Consider the following 19,877-nt stretch of genomic DNA (forward strand, 5'->3'; position numbering starts at 1 on the left):
TTGGTTTTCCATGTTTTTTAAATAAAAATGATTGAGGAGGTTTTCTCAGGCTTTCAGAAATCTTTCAATCCTAGCAGAGGGGAATGAATCTATGCAATTTCAGGCCCCAAAACAAATAATTATATATAGATTTATTTATTTATTTAAGCGGGGGAAGGCAATAAGTCACTGAAAATGGAGTTAGAAGACAAGCCCTTTCTTAACCATAACTATGCTTTGGTGCCAGTAGGTTTCTGTCGGCGCTGCGTTCTTAAAAATTGCAAAATAAGACCTCCTCTGTTTGATGTGAGCTCCTATATTCTCCTTGAAATGAACCTTGCTTCTCACTTAGCAGCAGCTGCAGCTGAATTGCTGCCGTTTTGTAGCCCGTTTGGCTCTCTGCTCCTGTTCAAGGCTCCCCCCACCCTGAGGTGCAGGTTGCTGATGCTGTTAGGGGCCAGGCTGGGCTCCCACAGCCGGTGAAGCAAACTTCTCCCATCACACAGGATCAGGCCCTCAGTTTCGAAGCTGCAACTGCCAAGTTGCCATAACTCCAGCAATTTGACTGCTAAAATTGCCTCTCCTTCATTTCCTCTGAATTTTCCATCAAAACAGTTGCATCCCCTTGAGATCCATACAGTGCTGATTTTTTTAAATTTTTTTTTTTTAATGCATTACATTTTTTGGCTTTGGAAACTGCTTTTGAGCAGTGTGAATTATAAGCCGGTTGTGAGTGCGGGGACATGGTGTCACTTCAGTTAACCTCTCTGAACGGCTGCAGAGCTGACTTGGGTACCAGAGGCAGGGATGCTGTGGTCCAGAGAGGAGCCTGGCGGTGTGTCCCGTTCCCAGCCAGCAGGACCGGCTGCCGATGAAGGAAACTTGAGCAGAGTTGTCCTCCCAAATTCCTCAAGAAACAGTGGAGGTAGCAGGTTGCTAACGGCAGTCCAAACTTTGCAACGCAGCTATGGTGGAAAAATGGAGCAAATCCGCATCAACTTTGCTGTTTCTTGGCAGCGTTTTCTGATGTGGGTTTTTTTTTTTTTATCCCCCCTCTCCCTTCTGCCTTCTCTCTCAATCAAGCTTTATTTCTGTGGCCATATGCACACCATATAGCATGCCTCATGTGGATTTAACCTTTAGACCCTTCTAGTTAGGCTCCAGCTGGTAATGCCTCCTCCTGCCCGTGCCAGTTTCCCAGCAGGGCTCTCGGCACGTGTCCGGTGCCGGAAGGCCGTGGTGCCCGAGCTTGCCGGCAGGCTGTGGCGTGTTGGTGGCTTGCCAAGGGCCAGCGGCAGAGCTGCTGCTCGTGGAGCTGCCACCCTCGGCTGCATGGAGGGCTTGCCCATCCATCGCTGTTATTTTGGTCTGCGCCCCCCCTTTACCCCTAATCCTGTGCCAGATCCAGCACTCATCTTCCCGCAGGAAGACTTGGGATGTTTTTCCTATAGCCAGAGAGCTATATGTTGGGGTCAGCAAGGTATCCAAGGAGCAGGCCCTCGGGGTGAGGGGTCTGCTGCGGTCTTTGGGTCCTGCCTACCCTCGAAACACACTGCTGGCTTGGCCTCTCTTGGCCCCAGCGGGACGGGTGTTCGGGGCAGGTCCGACGGCGGTAGCTGAGCTTTCCCGAGCTGCTCATGCACAGAGGCAGGCGCAGTCATCTGTTTTAACTAACTTGGCTTCACCTCCTCTTTTTTTTTTTCATTTTTTCCCCCTCTAATCCTGTCTCCATGCTTCTCTCGCCGCTGCCAGTGGCAGGCAGGCTCAGAGGGCCCCCCTTCTTCTTGCCAGCCCTTGCTCCCCTCAATCTCTGCCGCCTCCTTTCCCTCCTCCTCCTCCTCCCTGCCGCTTGCAGCCGCTGGCGGTACGTGCCGGGGCGGCCAAAGCAGGCTGAGGCTGGATTTTTAGGGTGCGGGACTCCCTCCTGGCTGTGGGGTGTAGTAACCTTGCAGGGCTGGTAGGGTATGGAAGAAAATAACTTGCTCCATTTAGGACCGTGAAGCTGTTCCCAGGACAACTTCCCCAGTCCCTCCGGTGCTGTTATTACTGCTGTCGCTTGGACTTTTTTTCTCTTTTTCAAAGGGCAGGTCAGTTCCTATTAGTGCAGGAGGCGAAACTTGCCCTTGCCCTTTCCCTGCCCTTTATCAAGTCCTGTAAATTGGCTGAGGAGCCGTAGCGGTGTGCCTGCCTCTGCCAGGGTGCGTCGCCCCCCGCACGGCCCGGCCGGGTGTCTGGTTAGCTGCCGTGGGCTCAGCCTGGAGGAGAGCCGAGTCTGACGGATGAAGGTGTAAGGACGTGGGGCTGGTCGGGGTTACGGATGAGCTGGGACTCGTCGATGCCTCCTGCCCTCCCTGCCTTTTGGCAGAGGGTTTCAAAATACTTTGCAAGCATTAATTAGTTCCAGCTTGTCTCCCTGCCCCGGCAGTTTTCCGGCAGGATAAACCAGGACCTGGAGAGGTTAACTGAACTTTGTATGCTTCTGGCTCTCCTTGACTCCAGAGGAATTGGAGTTGCTCAGCCCTCTTGGAAAATCAGGCTGCTGGTGACCCACCTGAAGTCACACAGGGAAGCGGTGCTGGGGCTTGGCATGGGATTCGGGGATCCGGGCTCGTGGCCGGGCGGTAGTGCAGGTCCATCTCCCCTGCCTCCCTCTGATCCCACCCTTTGCTTTGGGAAGGGAGGGGGAATGTATAAATTAATAACTTAATTACATTAAGAAATAATGAGAGGAACTGATACGCGGGATTAATTACAAGCAAATTCCCAAATCGATTTGTGAGGAGTACGTGTAGTTGGCTCCGCAGTGATGTTTTGCTAGCGTGCCGGTGCCCGTGCCAGGCTGCAGCCGTGCGGCCCTGGGGGATGCTAACGAGGGAGCGGGAGAGGAGTGGGTGACAACCCCTCGGTCAACTCGTCTTCTCCACCTGGTGAATCCATATCAGACGAAGCGGGGAGCTGGCTGTATAGCAGAGCCCCGCAGCAGTGAGGGGCTGGCCAAGGGGTCTGGGCTCCGGTGCTCGGGGCCAGCAGTGTGTGCAGGAGGGGCACAAAGAGGTTTTTTTTGTTGGGTTTGGGGTTTTTATTTCACTTTGTTCCCTCCTGCATGCTGGCTTGCTCCCTCTGATGAATGGCTGAAGCACAGCTGACAGCCTCTGGAGGGAATGCGGGTCCGTCAGGGGCTGGATCACAGGAGAAAAGCTACCGAGGAAAAGTTCCTTTTATTAAAAAAAGTGAGCCGATATACTTGACTTGTACTAGTGTTTGCAACGCAACAGCTCCTTTCCGAGTGTGTGCAAATGCAGCTGGGGCATGGCTCCTGGGAGATGACGAAAGGCTCAGCACCCTTTCTGCCTGCTCCAAGTGCTCTGGCGTGCTCAGCATCCTGCAGGATCGGACCTCGATGTGAAGGGACGCTTGCCAGCTTTGTGCTTGTGTGCCTCGCACCAGCCTGCGCTTCCTTCTGCATCATCGCCATCTAGAAAGCCTCAGCACCTGGAGCTCAGCTGACAGTCTCCAGATATTAAATTCCTGTCAGTTTTATAGCAGCAGAGCCACTTAACAGATTAAAATAACTGTGTATCCTGCAAAAATTCAGATCTTAACAATTATGGGATTGAAGTGGCAAGGCTGTCGGCAACAAAAAGGCAGAGCGTTTAATACCGGGGAAGCTGGTGTTGGCTGGGGGCTTGGCTGGGGGCATGGGTAGGTCCAGGATGGGAGAGAAGAGGAAACTTCTGTCATGCTTTGCTGGTGAAATCCCACCCTGAAATCTCTAGGAGCAAACCCAGGCTTTCTAGCATGTCCAGACCTTTGCTGGTGCAGGAGGTGGGGTGGAATCCCATGGCTCTCTACTGCTGGTGTATTTAGTGATGGATGTGGAAGTACAAAACCGAAAACCACGCCCAAGCTGTCCTCGTCTGTGGGACCAGATGGGACAGGTCTGGTGCATCAACGGGTGCCGTTCCTCAAGCTCTTGCCTTCCTTCTGGTGGACTTGGGAAAGAGATTTCCCCAGCACGGCCACCTCCTTGTTTGAATACCTGCATCCTCATGGAGCCGGAGCGAGGCGAGAAGTCCTGCCAAAGTCAGCACCCAGTCACCTCCGCTACTAAACCAGCTGCAGACAAATGGTGAGCAGCCTGTCTTGTATGTCTTGTTTAATTAATCTACCCACTGCACATCAAGGTGCTCTCTGAGATACCTGCGAAACAATAAGCTGTCAAGGAAAACCCTGTTAATTTTTCATGGGTAATTGCAGTGAATGAATTTTACCCCCATTACATTCTGGTAGAGCTCTGTGTTGCGGCTGTGACTGATGGGGGCATAAATATTGATTGAACAAGACCTGTTTGCTTTGCAAAACAGTGAGCATCAGGATGTCCAGGTGCCTTTCCTAGCTTGGTGCTTTTAAAAAAAATATATCAGGGAAGGAGGGAGAAGATGCAAGGATTCTGCTTCTTTGCTGGTAAGATACGAAATAAATTTTTATGCGGCTGGTATGTGTCTTGTTGACAAGAGATGTTGAGCACCAGAAAAAGAAAAATACTTTTTATTCTGCTCTGGAAGGATAGAAAGAGCTGGAAAAGTCCTGCCACTGTGCTCTGAAGGGGTGTCGGAGGTGGTGATGCTCCCAGGGTGAGCTGGGCTCAGGAGTTTCGTGGTCTGTCTTCTAATCTGCTTCTCCTGGCAAGGTCCCTGCGGAGCACCCCACGTGTTGCCAGCGGGATCGCTCTGGGTGCAGCGTCCCTCGCCGGCTGGCATGGCAGTGCGGCATGGCATCCCCTTGGTAGGTGACAGGGAAGGGTCCAAGCCTTTGTCCCTGCAGCTGGGTTTTTAGGAGGGCTCAGCTCTGGCTCATTTGTGGCCCTGAGCCTTTAGTGACCCTTAGGAGTGGGCTTGACAAAAGAAAGTCCTGCTTTTGAACAGGGAGGTCTCCGAAATCAGGTCTGTGTCTGGATGCCGAGGCATCCTAGACACAGCACAGATATTGTGAAGTGTCTCCACGCTTGAGAAAGATGCTGACTATCGGGGGAGCTATTTTTTCCTATTTATCCTTCCACCACCTCAGATACTATCCTGGTTTTGGCTGGGGTAGAGTTAATTTTCCTTCTAGTAGCTGGTATAGTGTTAAGTTTTGGGTTCAGTGTGAGAAGAACGTTGATAACACACTGACGTTTTCAGTTGTTGCTCAGTAGTGTTTAGACTAAGTCAAGGATTTTTCAGCTTGTGCCCAGCCAGCAAGAAGGCTGGAGGGGCACAAGAAGTTGGGAGGGGACACAGCCTGGGCAGCTGACCCAAACTGGCAAAGGGGTATTCCATACCATGTGGCATCATGCCCGGTATATAAACTGGGGGGAGTTGGCCTAAGGGGGGATTGCTGCTCGGGAACTAACTGGGCATCGGTCGGCGAGTGGTGAGCAATTGCATTGCGCAGCGCTTGTTTTGTATGTTCCAATCCTTCTATTAGTATTGCCATTTTATTATTGTTGTTATTACCATTATTAGTTTCTTCCTTTCTGTTCTGTTAAACTGTTCTTATCTCAACCCACGAGTTTTACCTTTTTTCTTCCTGATTCTCTCCCCCATCCCACTGGATGAGCAGCTGCATGGTGCTTAGTTGCTGGCTGGGGTTAAACCACGACAGATATGTAGAGAGGTGGATTATTTGCTCAAAACCCCAGGCTGTTTTCTCCTTCTCGCTCTTCCCTTCCATGATAAGAGAACATCATCCTGATTGATTTTGATGTGCTTTCGACCCAGGGCCTGTCTTGGCTGGGTTTGCTTCCCCTTGCTCTGCCGAGACGTCTCTTGAGCCTGGCTCTGCAGCGGGATGCCTGCCTCCCCACGGGCAGGGGGAGTTGGCACACGGGATGGCTGCGGAGTAAGGGCTATAAACGGGAATAACTTGCCTGGGGAAGGCAGGTCTGCGGAGCGTTTTATGGTACGGGGACTAGAGTTTTTCCGTCCCTCCCAAAGCCGAAAGGTTGCTTTTAGGCATAGAGCAGAGGACGCAGGGGACGCTCCGCTGAGCTGCTGTGGTTCAGCAGGCGTGAGCTGGGCGAACGCAGGCGCTGGGAGAGGCAGCCTTGCAAACAGCACCGTCTTATAAGCCCCTGTAAGTGCAGGTGCGGCATTTTTGTCCCAGGCTAGCAAATCCCTGGGTAGCTGAATACGGGGTTTGAGCAGAGGTGGTGCGAGCAGAGTGTTTTTCTTGGATCTGTGTCCGGTGCGCGCAGTCCACGGGGTGCCAGGTTGATACTTGTGGGTTCTCTAGTCTCTTTGCCTGTGGAGAAAGCAAGCTTGGGAGAAGCCATGGAAATGCAAAAGCAACCTACTGCTGCTGGGAGAGAGAAACACAGTCACAACCATTTCCCTTCCGTGAGGGCAGCCCAGCATTTGGTGCAATAAAACCAATTACGGGGAATGTATCTGCAGAGAAAGCAAAAGCAGGATCTGTTTAAGAAAGATGTTTGCGTGAAGGGGTAATTACGTGTAGCCTAACGACAAAGGGTGCAGCGGATTGACTATTAATTGGAGTAGCGTGAGCAGGAGATTGCTGGCGTTAGCTCTGTGTTTCTTTCTGGCTTCCTCCTGTTTAAAGAAGGAAGGGGTGAGGAGGAGCAGATGATGATGGGGGGGGTTGCTCTCAATCCACTTTCTCGTGCAATGAAAAAGCCATTTCCCCCCCCTTTCTCTCACAGCGAAATGTTCAGATTTTGCCAGCAACACTTAGCACAGTTGCTTACTAAGCTGCAATTAAATTGATTTCCCACCCTCTTTCCCCTTTTTGGTTCCAGAATCTCAGCAGAAGTCAACGTTAGGGAAAGAGTGAGCCGAGGAGGATATCTTGGGCCCCAAATTCTGCTTGTCTAAATCGGTATTGCTCCACTCTTCCTATGTATTTCCACAGGAGCTGGGGAAGGTGGGCTGCCTAGATAGAGGTTTTCCAGTATAGCTAGTGCTCTGGCGGGGAGGGCAGCCTTAGGTTGGGCTGGATCGGTCCATAGGGTACCCGGGAAGCTGTAGGGTGGGTGTTGGATGTCCTGGGTGCCCGTGGCACAGGGGTGCTGGGAGGAGGAGGATGATTTCTCATCGTTAAGGTGTGCTTATGGAAAATGATCAGTGGTGACAGGTTCAGCAAGAGTTCACCGCTTTGTTTGTGGAGGCGGCATTAGTAGTACTAATAGTTTGCCGTCAATCCCGCTGTTTGGAAGCTCCTTATGAGCCTTAATTAACCCTTACTGCAGCCCCCAGGGAGCGAGCAAGGTGCAGCCGTCCTTCGGGCGTCACAGAAGCGTTTGGGGAAGGGACATTGTGCCAGTTTCCCTTCTCCGTGGTGGGGGACACGCTGGGTTGGGGACCGTCCCCAGCCAGAAGGGATTGCAGAGGCATCGGTGGTAGCACCCGTGGGGCTGGGGGGAGCCTTGTGTCCCCCGCCAAACCCTGCCCTGCCGCATGTAGGCAGAAATTAGTGATGATTTACCGCAAAGCGGCTCAAGCTCCGGCTTTGTGATATTATTTGGAGGAGCAAGTGAGCTAATGATTGCATCTCATCTCAGGAAGGGCCGCGGGAAGTGCGGTGCTGGAAGAGAAGTGATTCAGAAGCAAAACAGGTTCCTTTTCAGATCAGGCTGAAAGACAAGGGAATGATAAATTATTATTATTCTTTTTTTAAAAATTTTATTTTTTCCCCCACCATCTCAAGTATGACTGAGGGTTTTAATCTTTCCCTCCTTGGTTTTCTAGTGGAAACACCAACAATAAACCTGACTGGAAAGTGATAGGAGGAGAACAGGATTCATGTCGTGCAAAAACAAACGAGCTCTGAAATCACCTACTATTCTCTAAACATTTTTCACAGAGCCAAGGAAATTGAGATGGATTATTCTTTTTTTTTTTTTTTTTGAAGCCACTGAAGGAATAAGTCCAAAGGATGTAATTTGGCCCAAGCAAGGAGAGCAAGGCTGCTTTGTCTTGGCTTTCTAAATATCTTTGCCTGCATTTAGACACACACCATTTCCTCCTCAAGGACCACTGTCGGCATCCGCCGGTTACAAACACACCTCATAACACATTATGGAGGCACACAGCTTGCAAATAAGACACAAGTATGTTCAGTGGCGCAGGCCTCGGTTGCAGCCCCCCCGGGCCGGGGGGAGTTCGTGCACATCTTTTCTTTCTTGTGCATTGAATTTTTAGTTGCTTGTCGTTAGGTGAGACAGAGAAAAGCTGGGAAGGAGGAGTTACAGGTGCGAGCAGGCTGGTTTTCAATGGCTTGGGTCAGTTCCTTTTATTAAACATTGATTATTTTTTTTAGTGTTTTTTTTTTTTTTTTAAAGAGGTTTTTTTTCCTCTGAGTCGGGGTAATCTACCCAATGGGTTGATTTGGTGTCCTTCAGGATGGAATAATATCCCCTAATATCCTTTGGGACCTGTCTCGGGGGATGTTTGGGATGCAGCCTCTTTGCGCTTTGACCTCTCCAAGCCGAAATGCGAAACTCGGGATCTGGCTGGGGAAGGCGGGTGGTTTTTCCAGTGGGGTGGGCAGCGGGAAGATGCAGGGGGGCTGCAGGAGCTGGTGTCTGGGAGCCGAGCTGGGAGGGAAGCTGTCGTGTCGCACGGTCCTGCCTTTTGGCAAGAGCGGAGCTGGATGGGGAGGCAGCGGTGAAGAGCCGTGACTTTTATAATGCCCGCTGCATTTTCCTGGTGCCATAATATGGTGTAATTTGGAGGGAAAGAGACTCAAACGTGCATTAAACAGCCATCTGCTCCTGCGACTGGGATCAAAACGGATGAATATCCGTATAACGCTCAGAGTTAAACCGTGTACAGCATGTAGGCTGCGTACGGTGTGCTCCTTGTGGTATTGCGAAACGCTTTGTGAAGAGCCCTCCCATCCTGCCCTCCCATCCCGCAGGAAGATCTCTGGTTTAGGTCTCTTAAGAAAAGAAGGAACAACCCACCGTGCAGCCCTTGGGGATGGGTGCTCAGCCCAGTGGTGCCCCAGCGGTCCCGTCCGCTGGCCGTGGCGCAGGAGGAGCAGATTTTGGGGTGGAGATGACAAGTGTTGCGTGGGGCCGGCCAGCACCAGCTCTCCCTGCCCGGCTGCCGTGGCACGGAGCAAGGGAGGGATGGACAGACAGCTTGCTATGGCAGAGGGATGGACAGACAGCTTGCTATGGCGGAGGGATGGCACCTGTCTCGGGAAGCTGTTAGCAGCGATTCTGCTCTGGGGTTGAAATTCTGGGAAACGAGAAGGAAAATCAATTTGCCTTTTTTTCTAAAATTTTGACTTTTTTTTACCATATAAGTAAGTACCCACAAAAATACTGTTCTGGGTGTTTGAAGACCAGGACTGAGGTTTTAAAGCGGAGCGTGCTGCCGTACCCATCACCGCTTTAATTTAGCCCCTATTAAGTGGGTGTGGTTTGAATCCTGCCCCATGCAGTGATGTACAAGAGTACCCGCACAGCATGCTGGATGGCCTCTGCTCCCTCTTCAAGAAACTTTTTTGTTTTATTCCTTACTGCTTCTTGCTGACCCCAAGCTCACAGGTGGAGGACAACGTTATGCACTTCCACGCAGACTTCTCTGTCATGCTCGATGCTCTGGCAGCCAAGGGCTTCACGAGCAGTAATAATTGTATTTGCACAGCTTCTGGATAAATAAGGATGTAAGTCCCCCTTGCAGAGGTGATACGTGAAGGATTTGGTCAGCGCTAGAAATGGTGAGAAGACGAAGCCTGCGAATAGTCTGAAGTCTGCTGAGACTTCAGCTGCAGTCTTAGGAAGCGTCAGGTATTTGTGCAAAATTAGGCTTTGCGAAGGCTTATCACTTTGCCTGGTTTGGTGGCATTCTCGGGGGGGGAAAGCGAAATACCCGAGCCCATTAGAGAGGCTGTCATCTGCCTGATTTGAAGTCCCAGCCCCAGAGCTTGGAGAAGGAAGGACATCTCAAAACATAGGGTGCCAGGATTTTGGAACAGGACCAAACCAACTTTTTCCTTCCCTGGTTTTGTTATTTGAAAGACAGTCTGGTTCTCCATGCCCAAACCTCAATCACCCTGCAGTAGAAAACTAGCCAGGACATTTTTGAGTGAAGTAGCTGAAATCTGAAATTAGACTTGCAAGTGGCAAAAAAAGAGAATCGGATGATGAGAAGAGAGGTACGCTCGTGGTCCCCACTGCTGCTGGTGATGTGGCCTCTGTTCCTGCGCACAGCTACGGATGTATCCCCTCAAAAGGGACCTCCCGTGTGCGTGCACGCACTCGAGAAACGTGACATTTCCAAAATCAAACGTAAAATACAAACACAATCTGCCTTGCGAGGTGAGAGCGAGCTCTGGCAGGCGTCCGAATGCTGGGGAAAGTCGTTCAGATGTTGTTCTTCACCTGAGGCACCGTGGGGCTCGGGGAGGTGAGGACACCTTTGCCTTCTGGAGGCAATGTCAGCGAAGGAAAGTCAGCTCCAATTTGGCCTTACGAGCAGAAACTCCACTAACATGTGTGAGGCAGGAGGAAAATGCGTCGGCGCTCGAGGGCACCGGCTGCTGGGAGGTGAAGCGGGGTCAACCTTCCCCAACGGGCACGAGTGGCGTTCTGCGAAACAGGACTTCTTTGCTCTCGGTGCTTTATTGCATCCTTTGGAGATCGGGTCCCACTGCCGGCATCGTGGCCAAATCCTGACACTGGATGTGTCCCAGAAGAGAAGAACATCTCGGCTATTTAACCAAACCCTTGTACATCTGCTATTTAACCCGAGCGTTGTACTTAGACCGCAGTTGTGGAACTGGGGCGGGAGTTGGTATAAAGGCACTTGCTGTAGGTGGAGCGACACGAGCAGGTCCGGCCCCGGGGTTTGCCTGTGCAATAGCTGGAAATGAGCACATTACATAAAGTGTAATTTGCACCTTTTAATCTCGGTGATACCTGCGTGCGGGCACCCCTATTTGGGATAAAAGCTTATTCTGCTTCAATTAATTTTATATCAATGTAAGCTGAATAATTAAAGGTGTGAATGAAAGGCCAGGTAGTTATTTCCCTTCCCTCTGGTGCATGAGCTGCGCTGAGAAAGGCAGAGAGGTGGGAGCACCCGGCAATGCGGGTATTAGTCCAGCCAAAACCTGCCTGCACCGTCTCACAGCCAAACGGTTCTGAGTTTCTATAGGTAAGTATCAACTGGGCTCAATAATTTTTGATGCAGATCTCCTGGTATTAACACCAGTTTGGGAATTAGCACCAGCTGTGCGTATGGCCTTGGGCAAGCCAGCATCTTTCTTTCTGAATGTAGGCTTGGGTCTCAAGATGTTCTCCCCGTCTTCAGGCAGAACTAGCAGCCATTACGGTATCCAAAAGATGAAGCAGGTGAATTCCCACTTTTTTTCCTTATTTCCAGAAACTGTGTTTCAAGTCCATAGGCTAGGGCTGGCTGTATCTTGTAGGCATTTCATTACAATAGGCTGCGATAGGTAACTGGCCATTTCTGCATCAAAATCACAGGGAACTTTTCAGAATTATATTGATCTGATAAAAGAGTAAAAACTTTTGAAGTGTAAAAGTTGGGGATCTTTTTCCTTTGAGAATGGACTAATGCTTGACCTGAAAATTATGATACATCTGTAGTGCTAAGGTGCAGCTAAACTCATGCTGTGCTCAGGATTTCTTTTTCTCTCCCAGTAATCCTTTCCCAGTGCATCAAACACAGTTACAGGAGATTAATCTGCTGAAGGTCTTAATGTTTGCTGCGTGTTACAGGGACCCAAATTCCCCACGGGGGCCAGCTTTGACTGAAGGAGGCTTTAAAGCCACCCAGTTCATCCCAGCATGTGCTTAAGGGCTTTTGCCGCATGGGATTCGGTTTTGAGAGAACGTACTGGGAAGCCAACACTCGCTTTTCTGTAAGTGGGGCTGATTTCGGATGCTGTAAAGAGCATGGCAAAGTTTGATAACCCAGCAGCGTGGTTTAGTGCCTTCCCTCGTGCTGCCTGCCTGTGCTCTTGCAAGGAGCCACAGCATGATTACAAGGGCTGTTAAATGCCCTTAATATTCATGCTGTTAGAGAGAGTGTTACTCCTGCAGGCTCTGCTGTCTGCTGCTGTTTGCAATAGCATCGCACTGATGATTAAATCACCGATGCCGCATTGAATAGCGTGTGAAGCCCCTCCAGCCAGGAGATTCAAAGGCAGAGTTAAATCCCTCCCATTTGCCCACCTCCTTTTTTCTCTGTCTCTTAAGTAACAACGTTGTTTTTTTTTTTAAGAAAAAAACCCCCACACCCACAGAGGGAACGGTTCAGAGCCGTGAGATGAGATGGGAAACGAGCCCTTTGCGGAGAGGTTAAGAGAACAGGGCATGGGTGCAGCGAGGGAAAGGAGCCGGGGGGTCAGGGGACACAGGGGTGATGCAGCACTGCTCTACACGCTGCTGCTTCTCATACTCTTTTCAAATGTGGGTGGGAAAAGCAGTGTGCTGAGTAAGAGATATATATATTTATGTATATATATACTGATATATACTTGGTAGTGCAGCAAATGGGGGGGTGGCAGGGGGTGCTGCGGCGGTGGCGTGGGGAGGTGTTTGGAGCTGAAGCCAGCAGGTGCTTATTGTGGAAGGGCCCCGATCCATCCTAACCTCTCTGGATGCTGGGGGGGAAGCTGCTCCCTCTTGGTTTTTTCTCTTCGGGTTGGTGGGTGTTTGATTTGGGGAGCCTCCGTTCCCCGCCACGCCTACACCATCGTCCCAGCTCCCGGGTTTCCTTGGCTGGTGCCGGGATGCAGCCGTTTCCCCGTCAAAGCCTCGTCCCTCGCACGCAGCCTCAGATGCTGCAGAGCGGGCTTCAGCCTGTCTGGTTTTTTAGGGAAAAGAGCCAAAAGCGGTTTCTTGGTACCCTGCTTCGCTCGTTTGGCTGCTCCCCATCCCTCTCGGTCCCCCGAGACTCTGTCCTCTCTCCCCTGCCTGTATCCCTGCTCAACCGCAGGTATTGCAGTCGGGTGGCTTGTCCCGGAGGTGTCCCAGCGCTTCCCATTCGGCCCCAAAATGTGCGGTGTCCATCTGGCCGTATAAAGACTCGGTTTTAGCTCATGGGGCCGGGGGCTTTGAAAGGCCCGTGGGTGTGTGGGAAGAGGGGTGCTGAGCCCAACCTCCTTGTCCGTGGGGAAACGCTGGGCGGTTTTCCGAGGCCGGTTCCCAGACGCACGGCGGTGGCCTCAGCAGCCCTTCTTTTCTGCGCTGGTATTGCCGGGGAGAAGGCTGGCACCTCCACAGATGAGTCGTTGTTGTGGCTTGCTTTCACGGGGTCTTGGTGAGAAGAGTCCTGATGGGGTGGCCGTTAATGAACCTGTCGGTTAATTGCTCCCCCGTCGGTTTCAGTTAGAGAGAGCAGCGTGGCGGGAACGCCTGGCTGGGCGCCGGCAGGAGACTTTGCTCAGGGTTCGCCAAGGCTCCATTGATTTTGGAGCTTGTCACGCCGTTCATTAGGAGAGGGAGAGCGAACTAGGTGTTTAGCAGAAATGCTCCGAGTTGATCCTGATGGAGCAGGTTTCTCCATTACCTGGTTAGGGGAGGGGGAAAAAAAAATCGTCTTGCCCAAATCTCCTCTGCTCCTAGAGCGCTCAGCCTCAAACCTCCCGTCTTCCAGGGGTGTCGGGCAGGGTGTCTGTCCATCCGTCCTGGCATTGTCCCATCCTTGCAGATTTGCTGCAATGAGAGAGAGTGAAGAAAATTGTGCTGTTGGTGCTCTTGGTTCACAGGATGATTTTCTGCCCAATATCCCTCCTCCTTGTCCCACCAGGCTCCCGTGGCAGGGTCTCTGTTGCATATTGGGCTTGATGCGTCCCTTTTTCACGCAGCTCATGCTGGAGCTGTGCTGATCGAGGCAGTAAATCAACTTGTTGGTGCTGTGGAGATAAATGATGGCTGTAATGTGAACTGAGGGGGAGCAGATAAAAAAAAAAAGAAATAAAAAAAAGGAAGAAAATCGTGTACTCAGCGACGGATGGGCTATGAAATGAAATATCTACCTCGACCAAGGCCCCTCGGCACAGCAGCACGGTCCTAGCAACGACGCCAGGTGCTGCAACGGGACCTGCTGGGAAGCATGGGGAAGGAAAAGGGGGTCCCCATGTGTGCAGGGCTGCTCTGGCACCCCACCTTCCCCCCCCCGGCTCCTTGACAGCTGCTAACGGGTGGCGGAGATAAGGATGAAAGCCACTATCTGCAGTGTGGGCTGAGGCGCGGGACTGAATAGAGGGCACCAAATGGAGCTAAATCATAGGCCAATTTATAGTCTCGCCGTCTACAGCTGCAGGGAAGGTTTGAGCTGAGATACTATTGTTTGAATGTCTCTGCAGCTCTTAAGGTTGCAACCTCTCCATTTGCTGCCTGCCTTAGCTGGGTTTTGTTTCTTTTTTTTTTTTTTTTTTTTTTTTTTTTTAATTTTAAAGCACTTTCCTGCTGGTGAAAGGCTGACAGCCCTCAAGGCTTAAGTCTTCTACTGATTTCTGCAAGCGGTGGCGCTTGCTGGGTCCCTGGGCTGCCTGGACTGTGTCCCTCAGCCCTGGCCTCCACTTGAGGATGGGGAAAGGTGTTTAGAGCTGAGTCAGTGGCATCTCCACCAGTGGGTAGTTATCCACTCGGAGCCGAACGGAGCCCGGCAGCTCCCGGTGAGCCACAAACCAGATGTTGGGTGGCAGTGATTTAAAGCCCCTGTCATCTGGAGACAAACGGGTGATAATGATTCTCTTTTTATAGATGGGGACTTCAAGGCACAGGAAGATTTAATGTGGGGATGTTTTGTAAAATTAACTACTTAGCTAAGTTTAGCAAAATCTTAGCCAAATTAACTAAAACTGAGCTAAATTTAGCTAAAATCATTGGACAATTGTCATTCTTGATGGGGGAAAAAGCAGAAATTGGAGGGGAAAGTGAAGAGCTAGTAACGCTGATGAAGCAACACTGGTCGGTAGTTCAGGAGCGTGCCTCTGCCTTGAGTATGCTGCTGAGTTTTTGGCATCTCACGGGGATGGGACCTGGGTTGCAAGAAATTAAGGTGGATGATGGAAAGTTATCTGCAGGGAGACAGAGGGATTTCACCGATGGACCTCACTGCTGATGGGCTTCTGCAGGGTTGAGCACTTGATGCCTGGCAGCAGGAGGATTTGACACCTGCGTGGCTGTCCTCAGCCACAGCTTTTATAAGAGGAGGCAAAAGAGATGGCAAAAAAAAAATAATCTTGTGACTGGAGGCCGTCTCTTGCTGGCAAAAAACTGGGGAAAAGCATCACTCGTAAGGGAGTTGCATCTCGTTAAGCAGTGTGGGAAGGTTTGCATCTTCCTGGCCAGTGTCGGAGGCAAGGTGTCTGGTCGGATAGTTTGGGAATGATTTGTTTTCTGAGGTCGGGTGTGGAGGAAAACCAACGCTGTTGTAGTCCCACGCCCTTGGAAGTGAAATGTAAGGAAGGAGAGACGAAGAAAAGCCTCTGTAGCTGAAGGAGGAGGTGAAAGAGTGTAAGTTGAAATTCAATTCTGTGAGCCTGGCCGTCGACCAGGAGGCTGTGGTGAACTTCTGCCATGTGCCTCGGGATTTGTCATGACTGGGTGCACTTTGGAGCTATTTTTCATACAGCAGAGCTATATCCTTCTGGAGATGTTAAGCTGCCAGAGATGAGACGGATCGTTGCAGGTGTAAAAAGGGCTTGGATGTACGTTTTTCCTTTTATCCCAATTTATGTTTGAGATAGTTGTAAGCCCCCTGGAAAATTATTCCTGGTAGAGGATCTGGTGATGTGCTAGCGGCTTTCTGCCTTTTGGCTTTTCCAAGAGGCAGTCCCAGCGGACTAACTGAGGGGTGTCAGTGTTAACTGGCCAGCAGTGGCGAAGCTGGTCTGTGGGGTCACCATCTCTTCTTCCTCTGCTGAGGAAAGCTGGGGAGCTGATGTCCCCTGTGGATCAGGAGGGACCAGAGACGTGGTTTTGTGGACTGTGCGTGCCTGACCTGGCTGTTATCTGCCGTTGGAGTCAGCAGAGTTGTTGCATCTGAGCAGTACGGATGAAATCGGAGTCAGGTGGGCTGATGCCGGGGGAAGCCGTGTGGCAGCATCCCTGCCTGCACCCGTGGGGCTGGGGACCGCAAAATGGGACCGAAGGCTAACCCCAGAGCCTGCACTGCTGGGAGGTGAGACGAGGATGCAGAGCTGGTTCGGTGAGCAATGCAGGGGTTAAGTCGGCATCCCCACCTCGCTTCTGGGGCAGGAATTATTGCGGCGCTTTCAGGAAAGTAGTCTCGGAAGAAATATCTTTGTGGAGGCAGAAATCTGAATAATCTCTCAGTTTGCAGGCTGCTCTGATAAACTTTTGTTTTCAGAAGCAAGAAACAGGTCGCACAGTTTTTTGCTTCCTCCCAAAAAACCCACCCCCTGCCATTAACACAGTGGGTAGGGCAAGGGAGAGATATTTTTTTTTTTTTTTTTCATTTGCTCTCATTAAATATTTTATCAAGAAACATTCTCCTTGGCCTACCCAAAAGCACTGTTTTAGTTCATGAATTTATTTCTTCCCTCTGGAAACCCTCGGCCGACAGCAGATCCCCCCGCCGGCAGGGCAGACCCCGGCACTGCAGCTTTCTTGGGGTCCCCGGGGACGAGCCCCGGCAGCATTTTGCCGTGGGCAGTGTTCTTTTGCAAGTGTGGCAGCCGCTCTCGAAGGGACGGGGATGCTGGTGGATAATGGCACGTCGTTTCGGTTTGATAGCCCCTGTGTTGAGCGGGGGGCTCGGTGTCCCATCCTAACCGCGACCTTGGTTTTCCCCCTCCTCCTCTGCAGCTCTTGTGTGCCCATCAGGAACACGGCGCGGTCAGGGCAGCTCTCACAAGCGAGCGTCACTCTTTTAGGTTTGTGGACAATAACGAGCCGCGGTGTGAAAGAGCAGTTTCTTTTAAAGCATTCTTCTCTACAAAAGTCCCCTTGAATTTAATGAAGACTTAGAAAGTTGTTCCTGAAATTTTTACGCCGGCATATAGATATCCATAAAAGAGCCTTCCCATAAACGGAACAGAAAGGAAACCATTCATTTCAGCGTCTGTGCATTTATGGATTGATTTTTACAGAATCCTATTAGTTTCACGGCCAGTAAATGGCACGAGGACTCTATTTCAAACCAGACAATGTCAAGGTATAGAGGTGGACATTAAATATCGTCCTACCTGTTGCTGTTCAGCCATAGTTCCTGTTTGTGTCAGAGCAGAATATAATTGCAGAGACCAGGAGTGCCAAGTCAATCTCCTTTCAACTCTTTGATTAATAAAATCATTAGGAACCAGGTTAATATAAGAGGTTGGCATTAACACTGTCTCAATGGCCCATTAAATAGATCTGATAATTTTTGCACGATACTTTCTTAAAAGCAAAGGAATAGTCTCCTGTAGCCATTACTTGGTGCCTACTTTTCAGAAAGCAATGATTCATGAACCTCTTCCTAAATAAACAAGTTACATACAATGAAAAAACCCACCTATAAACCGCAGACTGCTACTCCTCCCCGTAATGCAGACAATTTCTGGATTTTTTTCACCTCTTCCCCTTGCCAGGTGGAGGACAGAGCATCGTCTCCCTGTCCAGAGGGCTGCTGCCAGCCCAGCATTACGTGACCGCAGCTGGCACGGCGACCTGTTGCAGCGGCCATTTACACTTTACCTTCACGCGGTGTTCGAGCAGCTGACGGCCAGATGGTTTCATAAATAGCCACGTCTCCTTGGGCCAAGGATAGCTCACCTTCCAGTGTCATTACCAGTCTCTCTCAGATTATTACGAACGAAGATATGCTATTAATGTCACTTCCATTTTTCCCCCCCTCCCTGTTTAAGCTCTCTGCTTTGTGCATCTTGCTGGGTTTTGGCAGCGCAGTGCTTTGATTTTTGCTGATAGGCGGTTTTACTTTTCCATTTCAATTCCAGCTACATTTGGTTTGCAGAGTGTGGGGGGACTCTGCAATTAAAACCAAAACCAAGCCACACACGATGAAGGAAGGCAGGAAAAGCAACAGGCTAACACTTTCAGTATTACTAAGTTTTCTAAGGGTTGCTCTACAGCCTGGGGACGAGTGGGCAAATTTGGTGCTTCAGATTGAATATTGCTATGCTGGGAGCTGAGGGGATGCTTTAGGGGGCACCTGCAGCAGCCGGTGTGCTTTGGGGTGCAGAGTGGCACCCTGATGCTTCACCCCCCCACCGAGGGGACCGACTGATGCCACCCAGCATCACCTCCTCTTGGTCCTGCTGCAGGCACGGTACCTTACGGATGGATTGAAGGGGACATCGGCAGCGCTGGCAGCTGCGATAGGGATGCGGAGCCCGTTGTGAGCGAGAGGCATTGGTCGTGACCGAGGAAGATGCAAGCCTGTTCATAAAACATTTGCAAACCATTAACCACAACCCTGTTACTAACTGCTTGTATTCGTCCCTGCCGCTTGGGCTGCGCTTTTTGTGGCCTGGCACCCCTAGGCATGTACTTCTCTCTTCCATCCCTGTAAAGATGATGCCGGGATAAATACAAAGATGGTGGCCTGATGAAGAGTAGCAATATTTCAGATCTGTTTCAGTTGGTTTGCCAAGGAGATTTAATCCTCCTTTCCGCGATGTCCAGCGGGACTGGTAGAGAAGAGAGGGCGCCCGGGGTTCAAGAGGGAGAGGAGTGTGGTACGGCAAGTGGGGGACACTGCTTAGCTGTGGGCATGTCGGCCTCCTGCTTGGGAAAAGCAAATCTGTGATGCTTTACCAAACTGTTTAGAAAAGGCAAAATAATATGAAAGTCATCTATAGATGTGTATATTTTCTTATACATAGGTTTTCTGTAGCTGAGAGGGAGGGGGTTGTTGCCAAGATCAGCAGTGTAGCCTCAGACTCTGCATGTTATTTAAGGAGCTGATGCTGCTGGTTTTCAGCCTCCTGATCACAGACACAGAAAAGTGTCTTAAAGTCATTTCTCCTGTTTCACCTCTGTGGGCTGCCCAGATTGTCCCCACGTTGGGACCAACCTCATTGCAGCAGAGACTCTGAGGATGTCACTGCAGACAGAGGAAAGGACATTTCTTGGAGGGGGGGGTGGTGGAAGAAAGGAGAGGGTTATTAATAAAAGAGCCTGGCTCTGAGCTTATCCTCTCCCCGGCTCTCACGCTACTGCTCGCCTCCTTCGCCTGCTGCATCTCGCAGGCTGTGGAAGGAGAGAGCCATCGGGGTGGCCAGTGATGCCCGACCGATGGCCCCGCTGTTCCCCTGGCCACGGCAGGCACCTGCCAGCACAGCCTTGCCGCGAGTTTTGGTTTTTTTTCCTGCCTCAGTGTTGGGGAATAGTTTCTGGGATTGGAGGAGCACACGGCTCTTCTATTCCTGGGCAGCCTCGGGCTTCCCCACCGGTCTGAGTGAGGAGCCCCTGCTCTGCCTGGGGACCAGTAAAAGACTTGGTAAGGCAGATCAGCGCCGAGCTCTTAAAGGCGATGACGGCGCTTTGAGCTTGCCCTTTTTGCCGTGTGTAATTTAGGAGTGCGGCGGAGGCTGGGAGGCATATTTGGGGTGGGTTAGCGCCAGGGCACCCGTAAATTGCAGGGCTTGGCTCCTGGCAAGAATAGAATCTGGCCATAACATCTTCAGCCTAAATTTCAGACTGTCCCAAGGTCTTTGAGTCTATTTGGAGCCGGGATTTTAAATATTTTTTTTGTTTGTTTTTTAATCTTGAATTGGGCTGTTGAGCCTTAACCAAAGAGCTGTAGTGCAGGACATATACCTGCAGCTCTGGAGAGCCCAGCACTTGGGCTAACGGCTTATAGCGCATTCCCTGTGTGTTTATATCCCATGGAGAGTTTCTGAGCAACCGTGGGCAAAGCAGTTACTGTCACTGCACTTCAGCTGCT

General features: G+C 50.9%; 1 protein-coding gene across 1 annotated transcript in view; it reads left to right on the forward strand.

The window, feature by feature from the left end:
* GALNT14 (polypeptide N-acetylgalactosaminyltransferase 14) overlaps window positions 1–19,877 on the forward strand; it is a 103,889-nt gene that overhangs the window by 1,385 nt on the left and 82,627 nt on the right. The gene's annotated exons all lie outside the window — the stretch shown is intronic.

The sequence above is a fragment of the Accipiter gentilis genome, chromosome 30, assembly GCF_929443795.1.
Source record: "Accipiter gentilis chromosome 30, bAccGen1.1, whole genome shotgun sequence".
NCBI classification, from domain to species: domain Eukaryota; kingdom Metazoa; phylum Chordata; class Aves; order Accipitriformes; family Accipitridae; genus Astur; species Astur gentilis.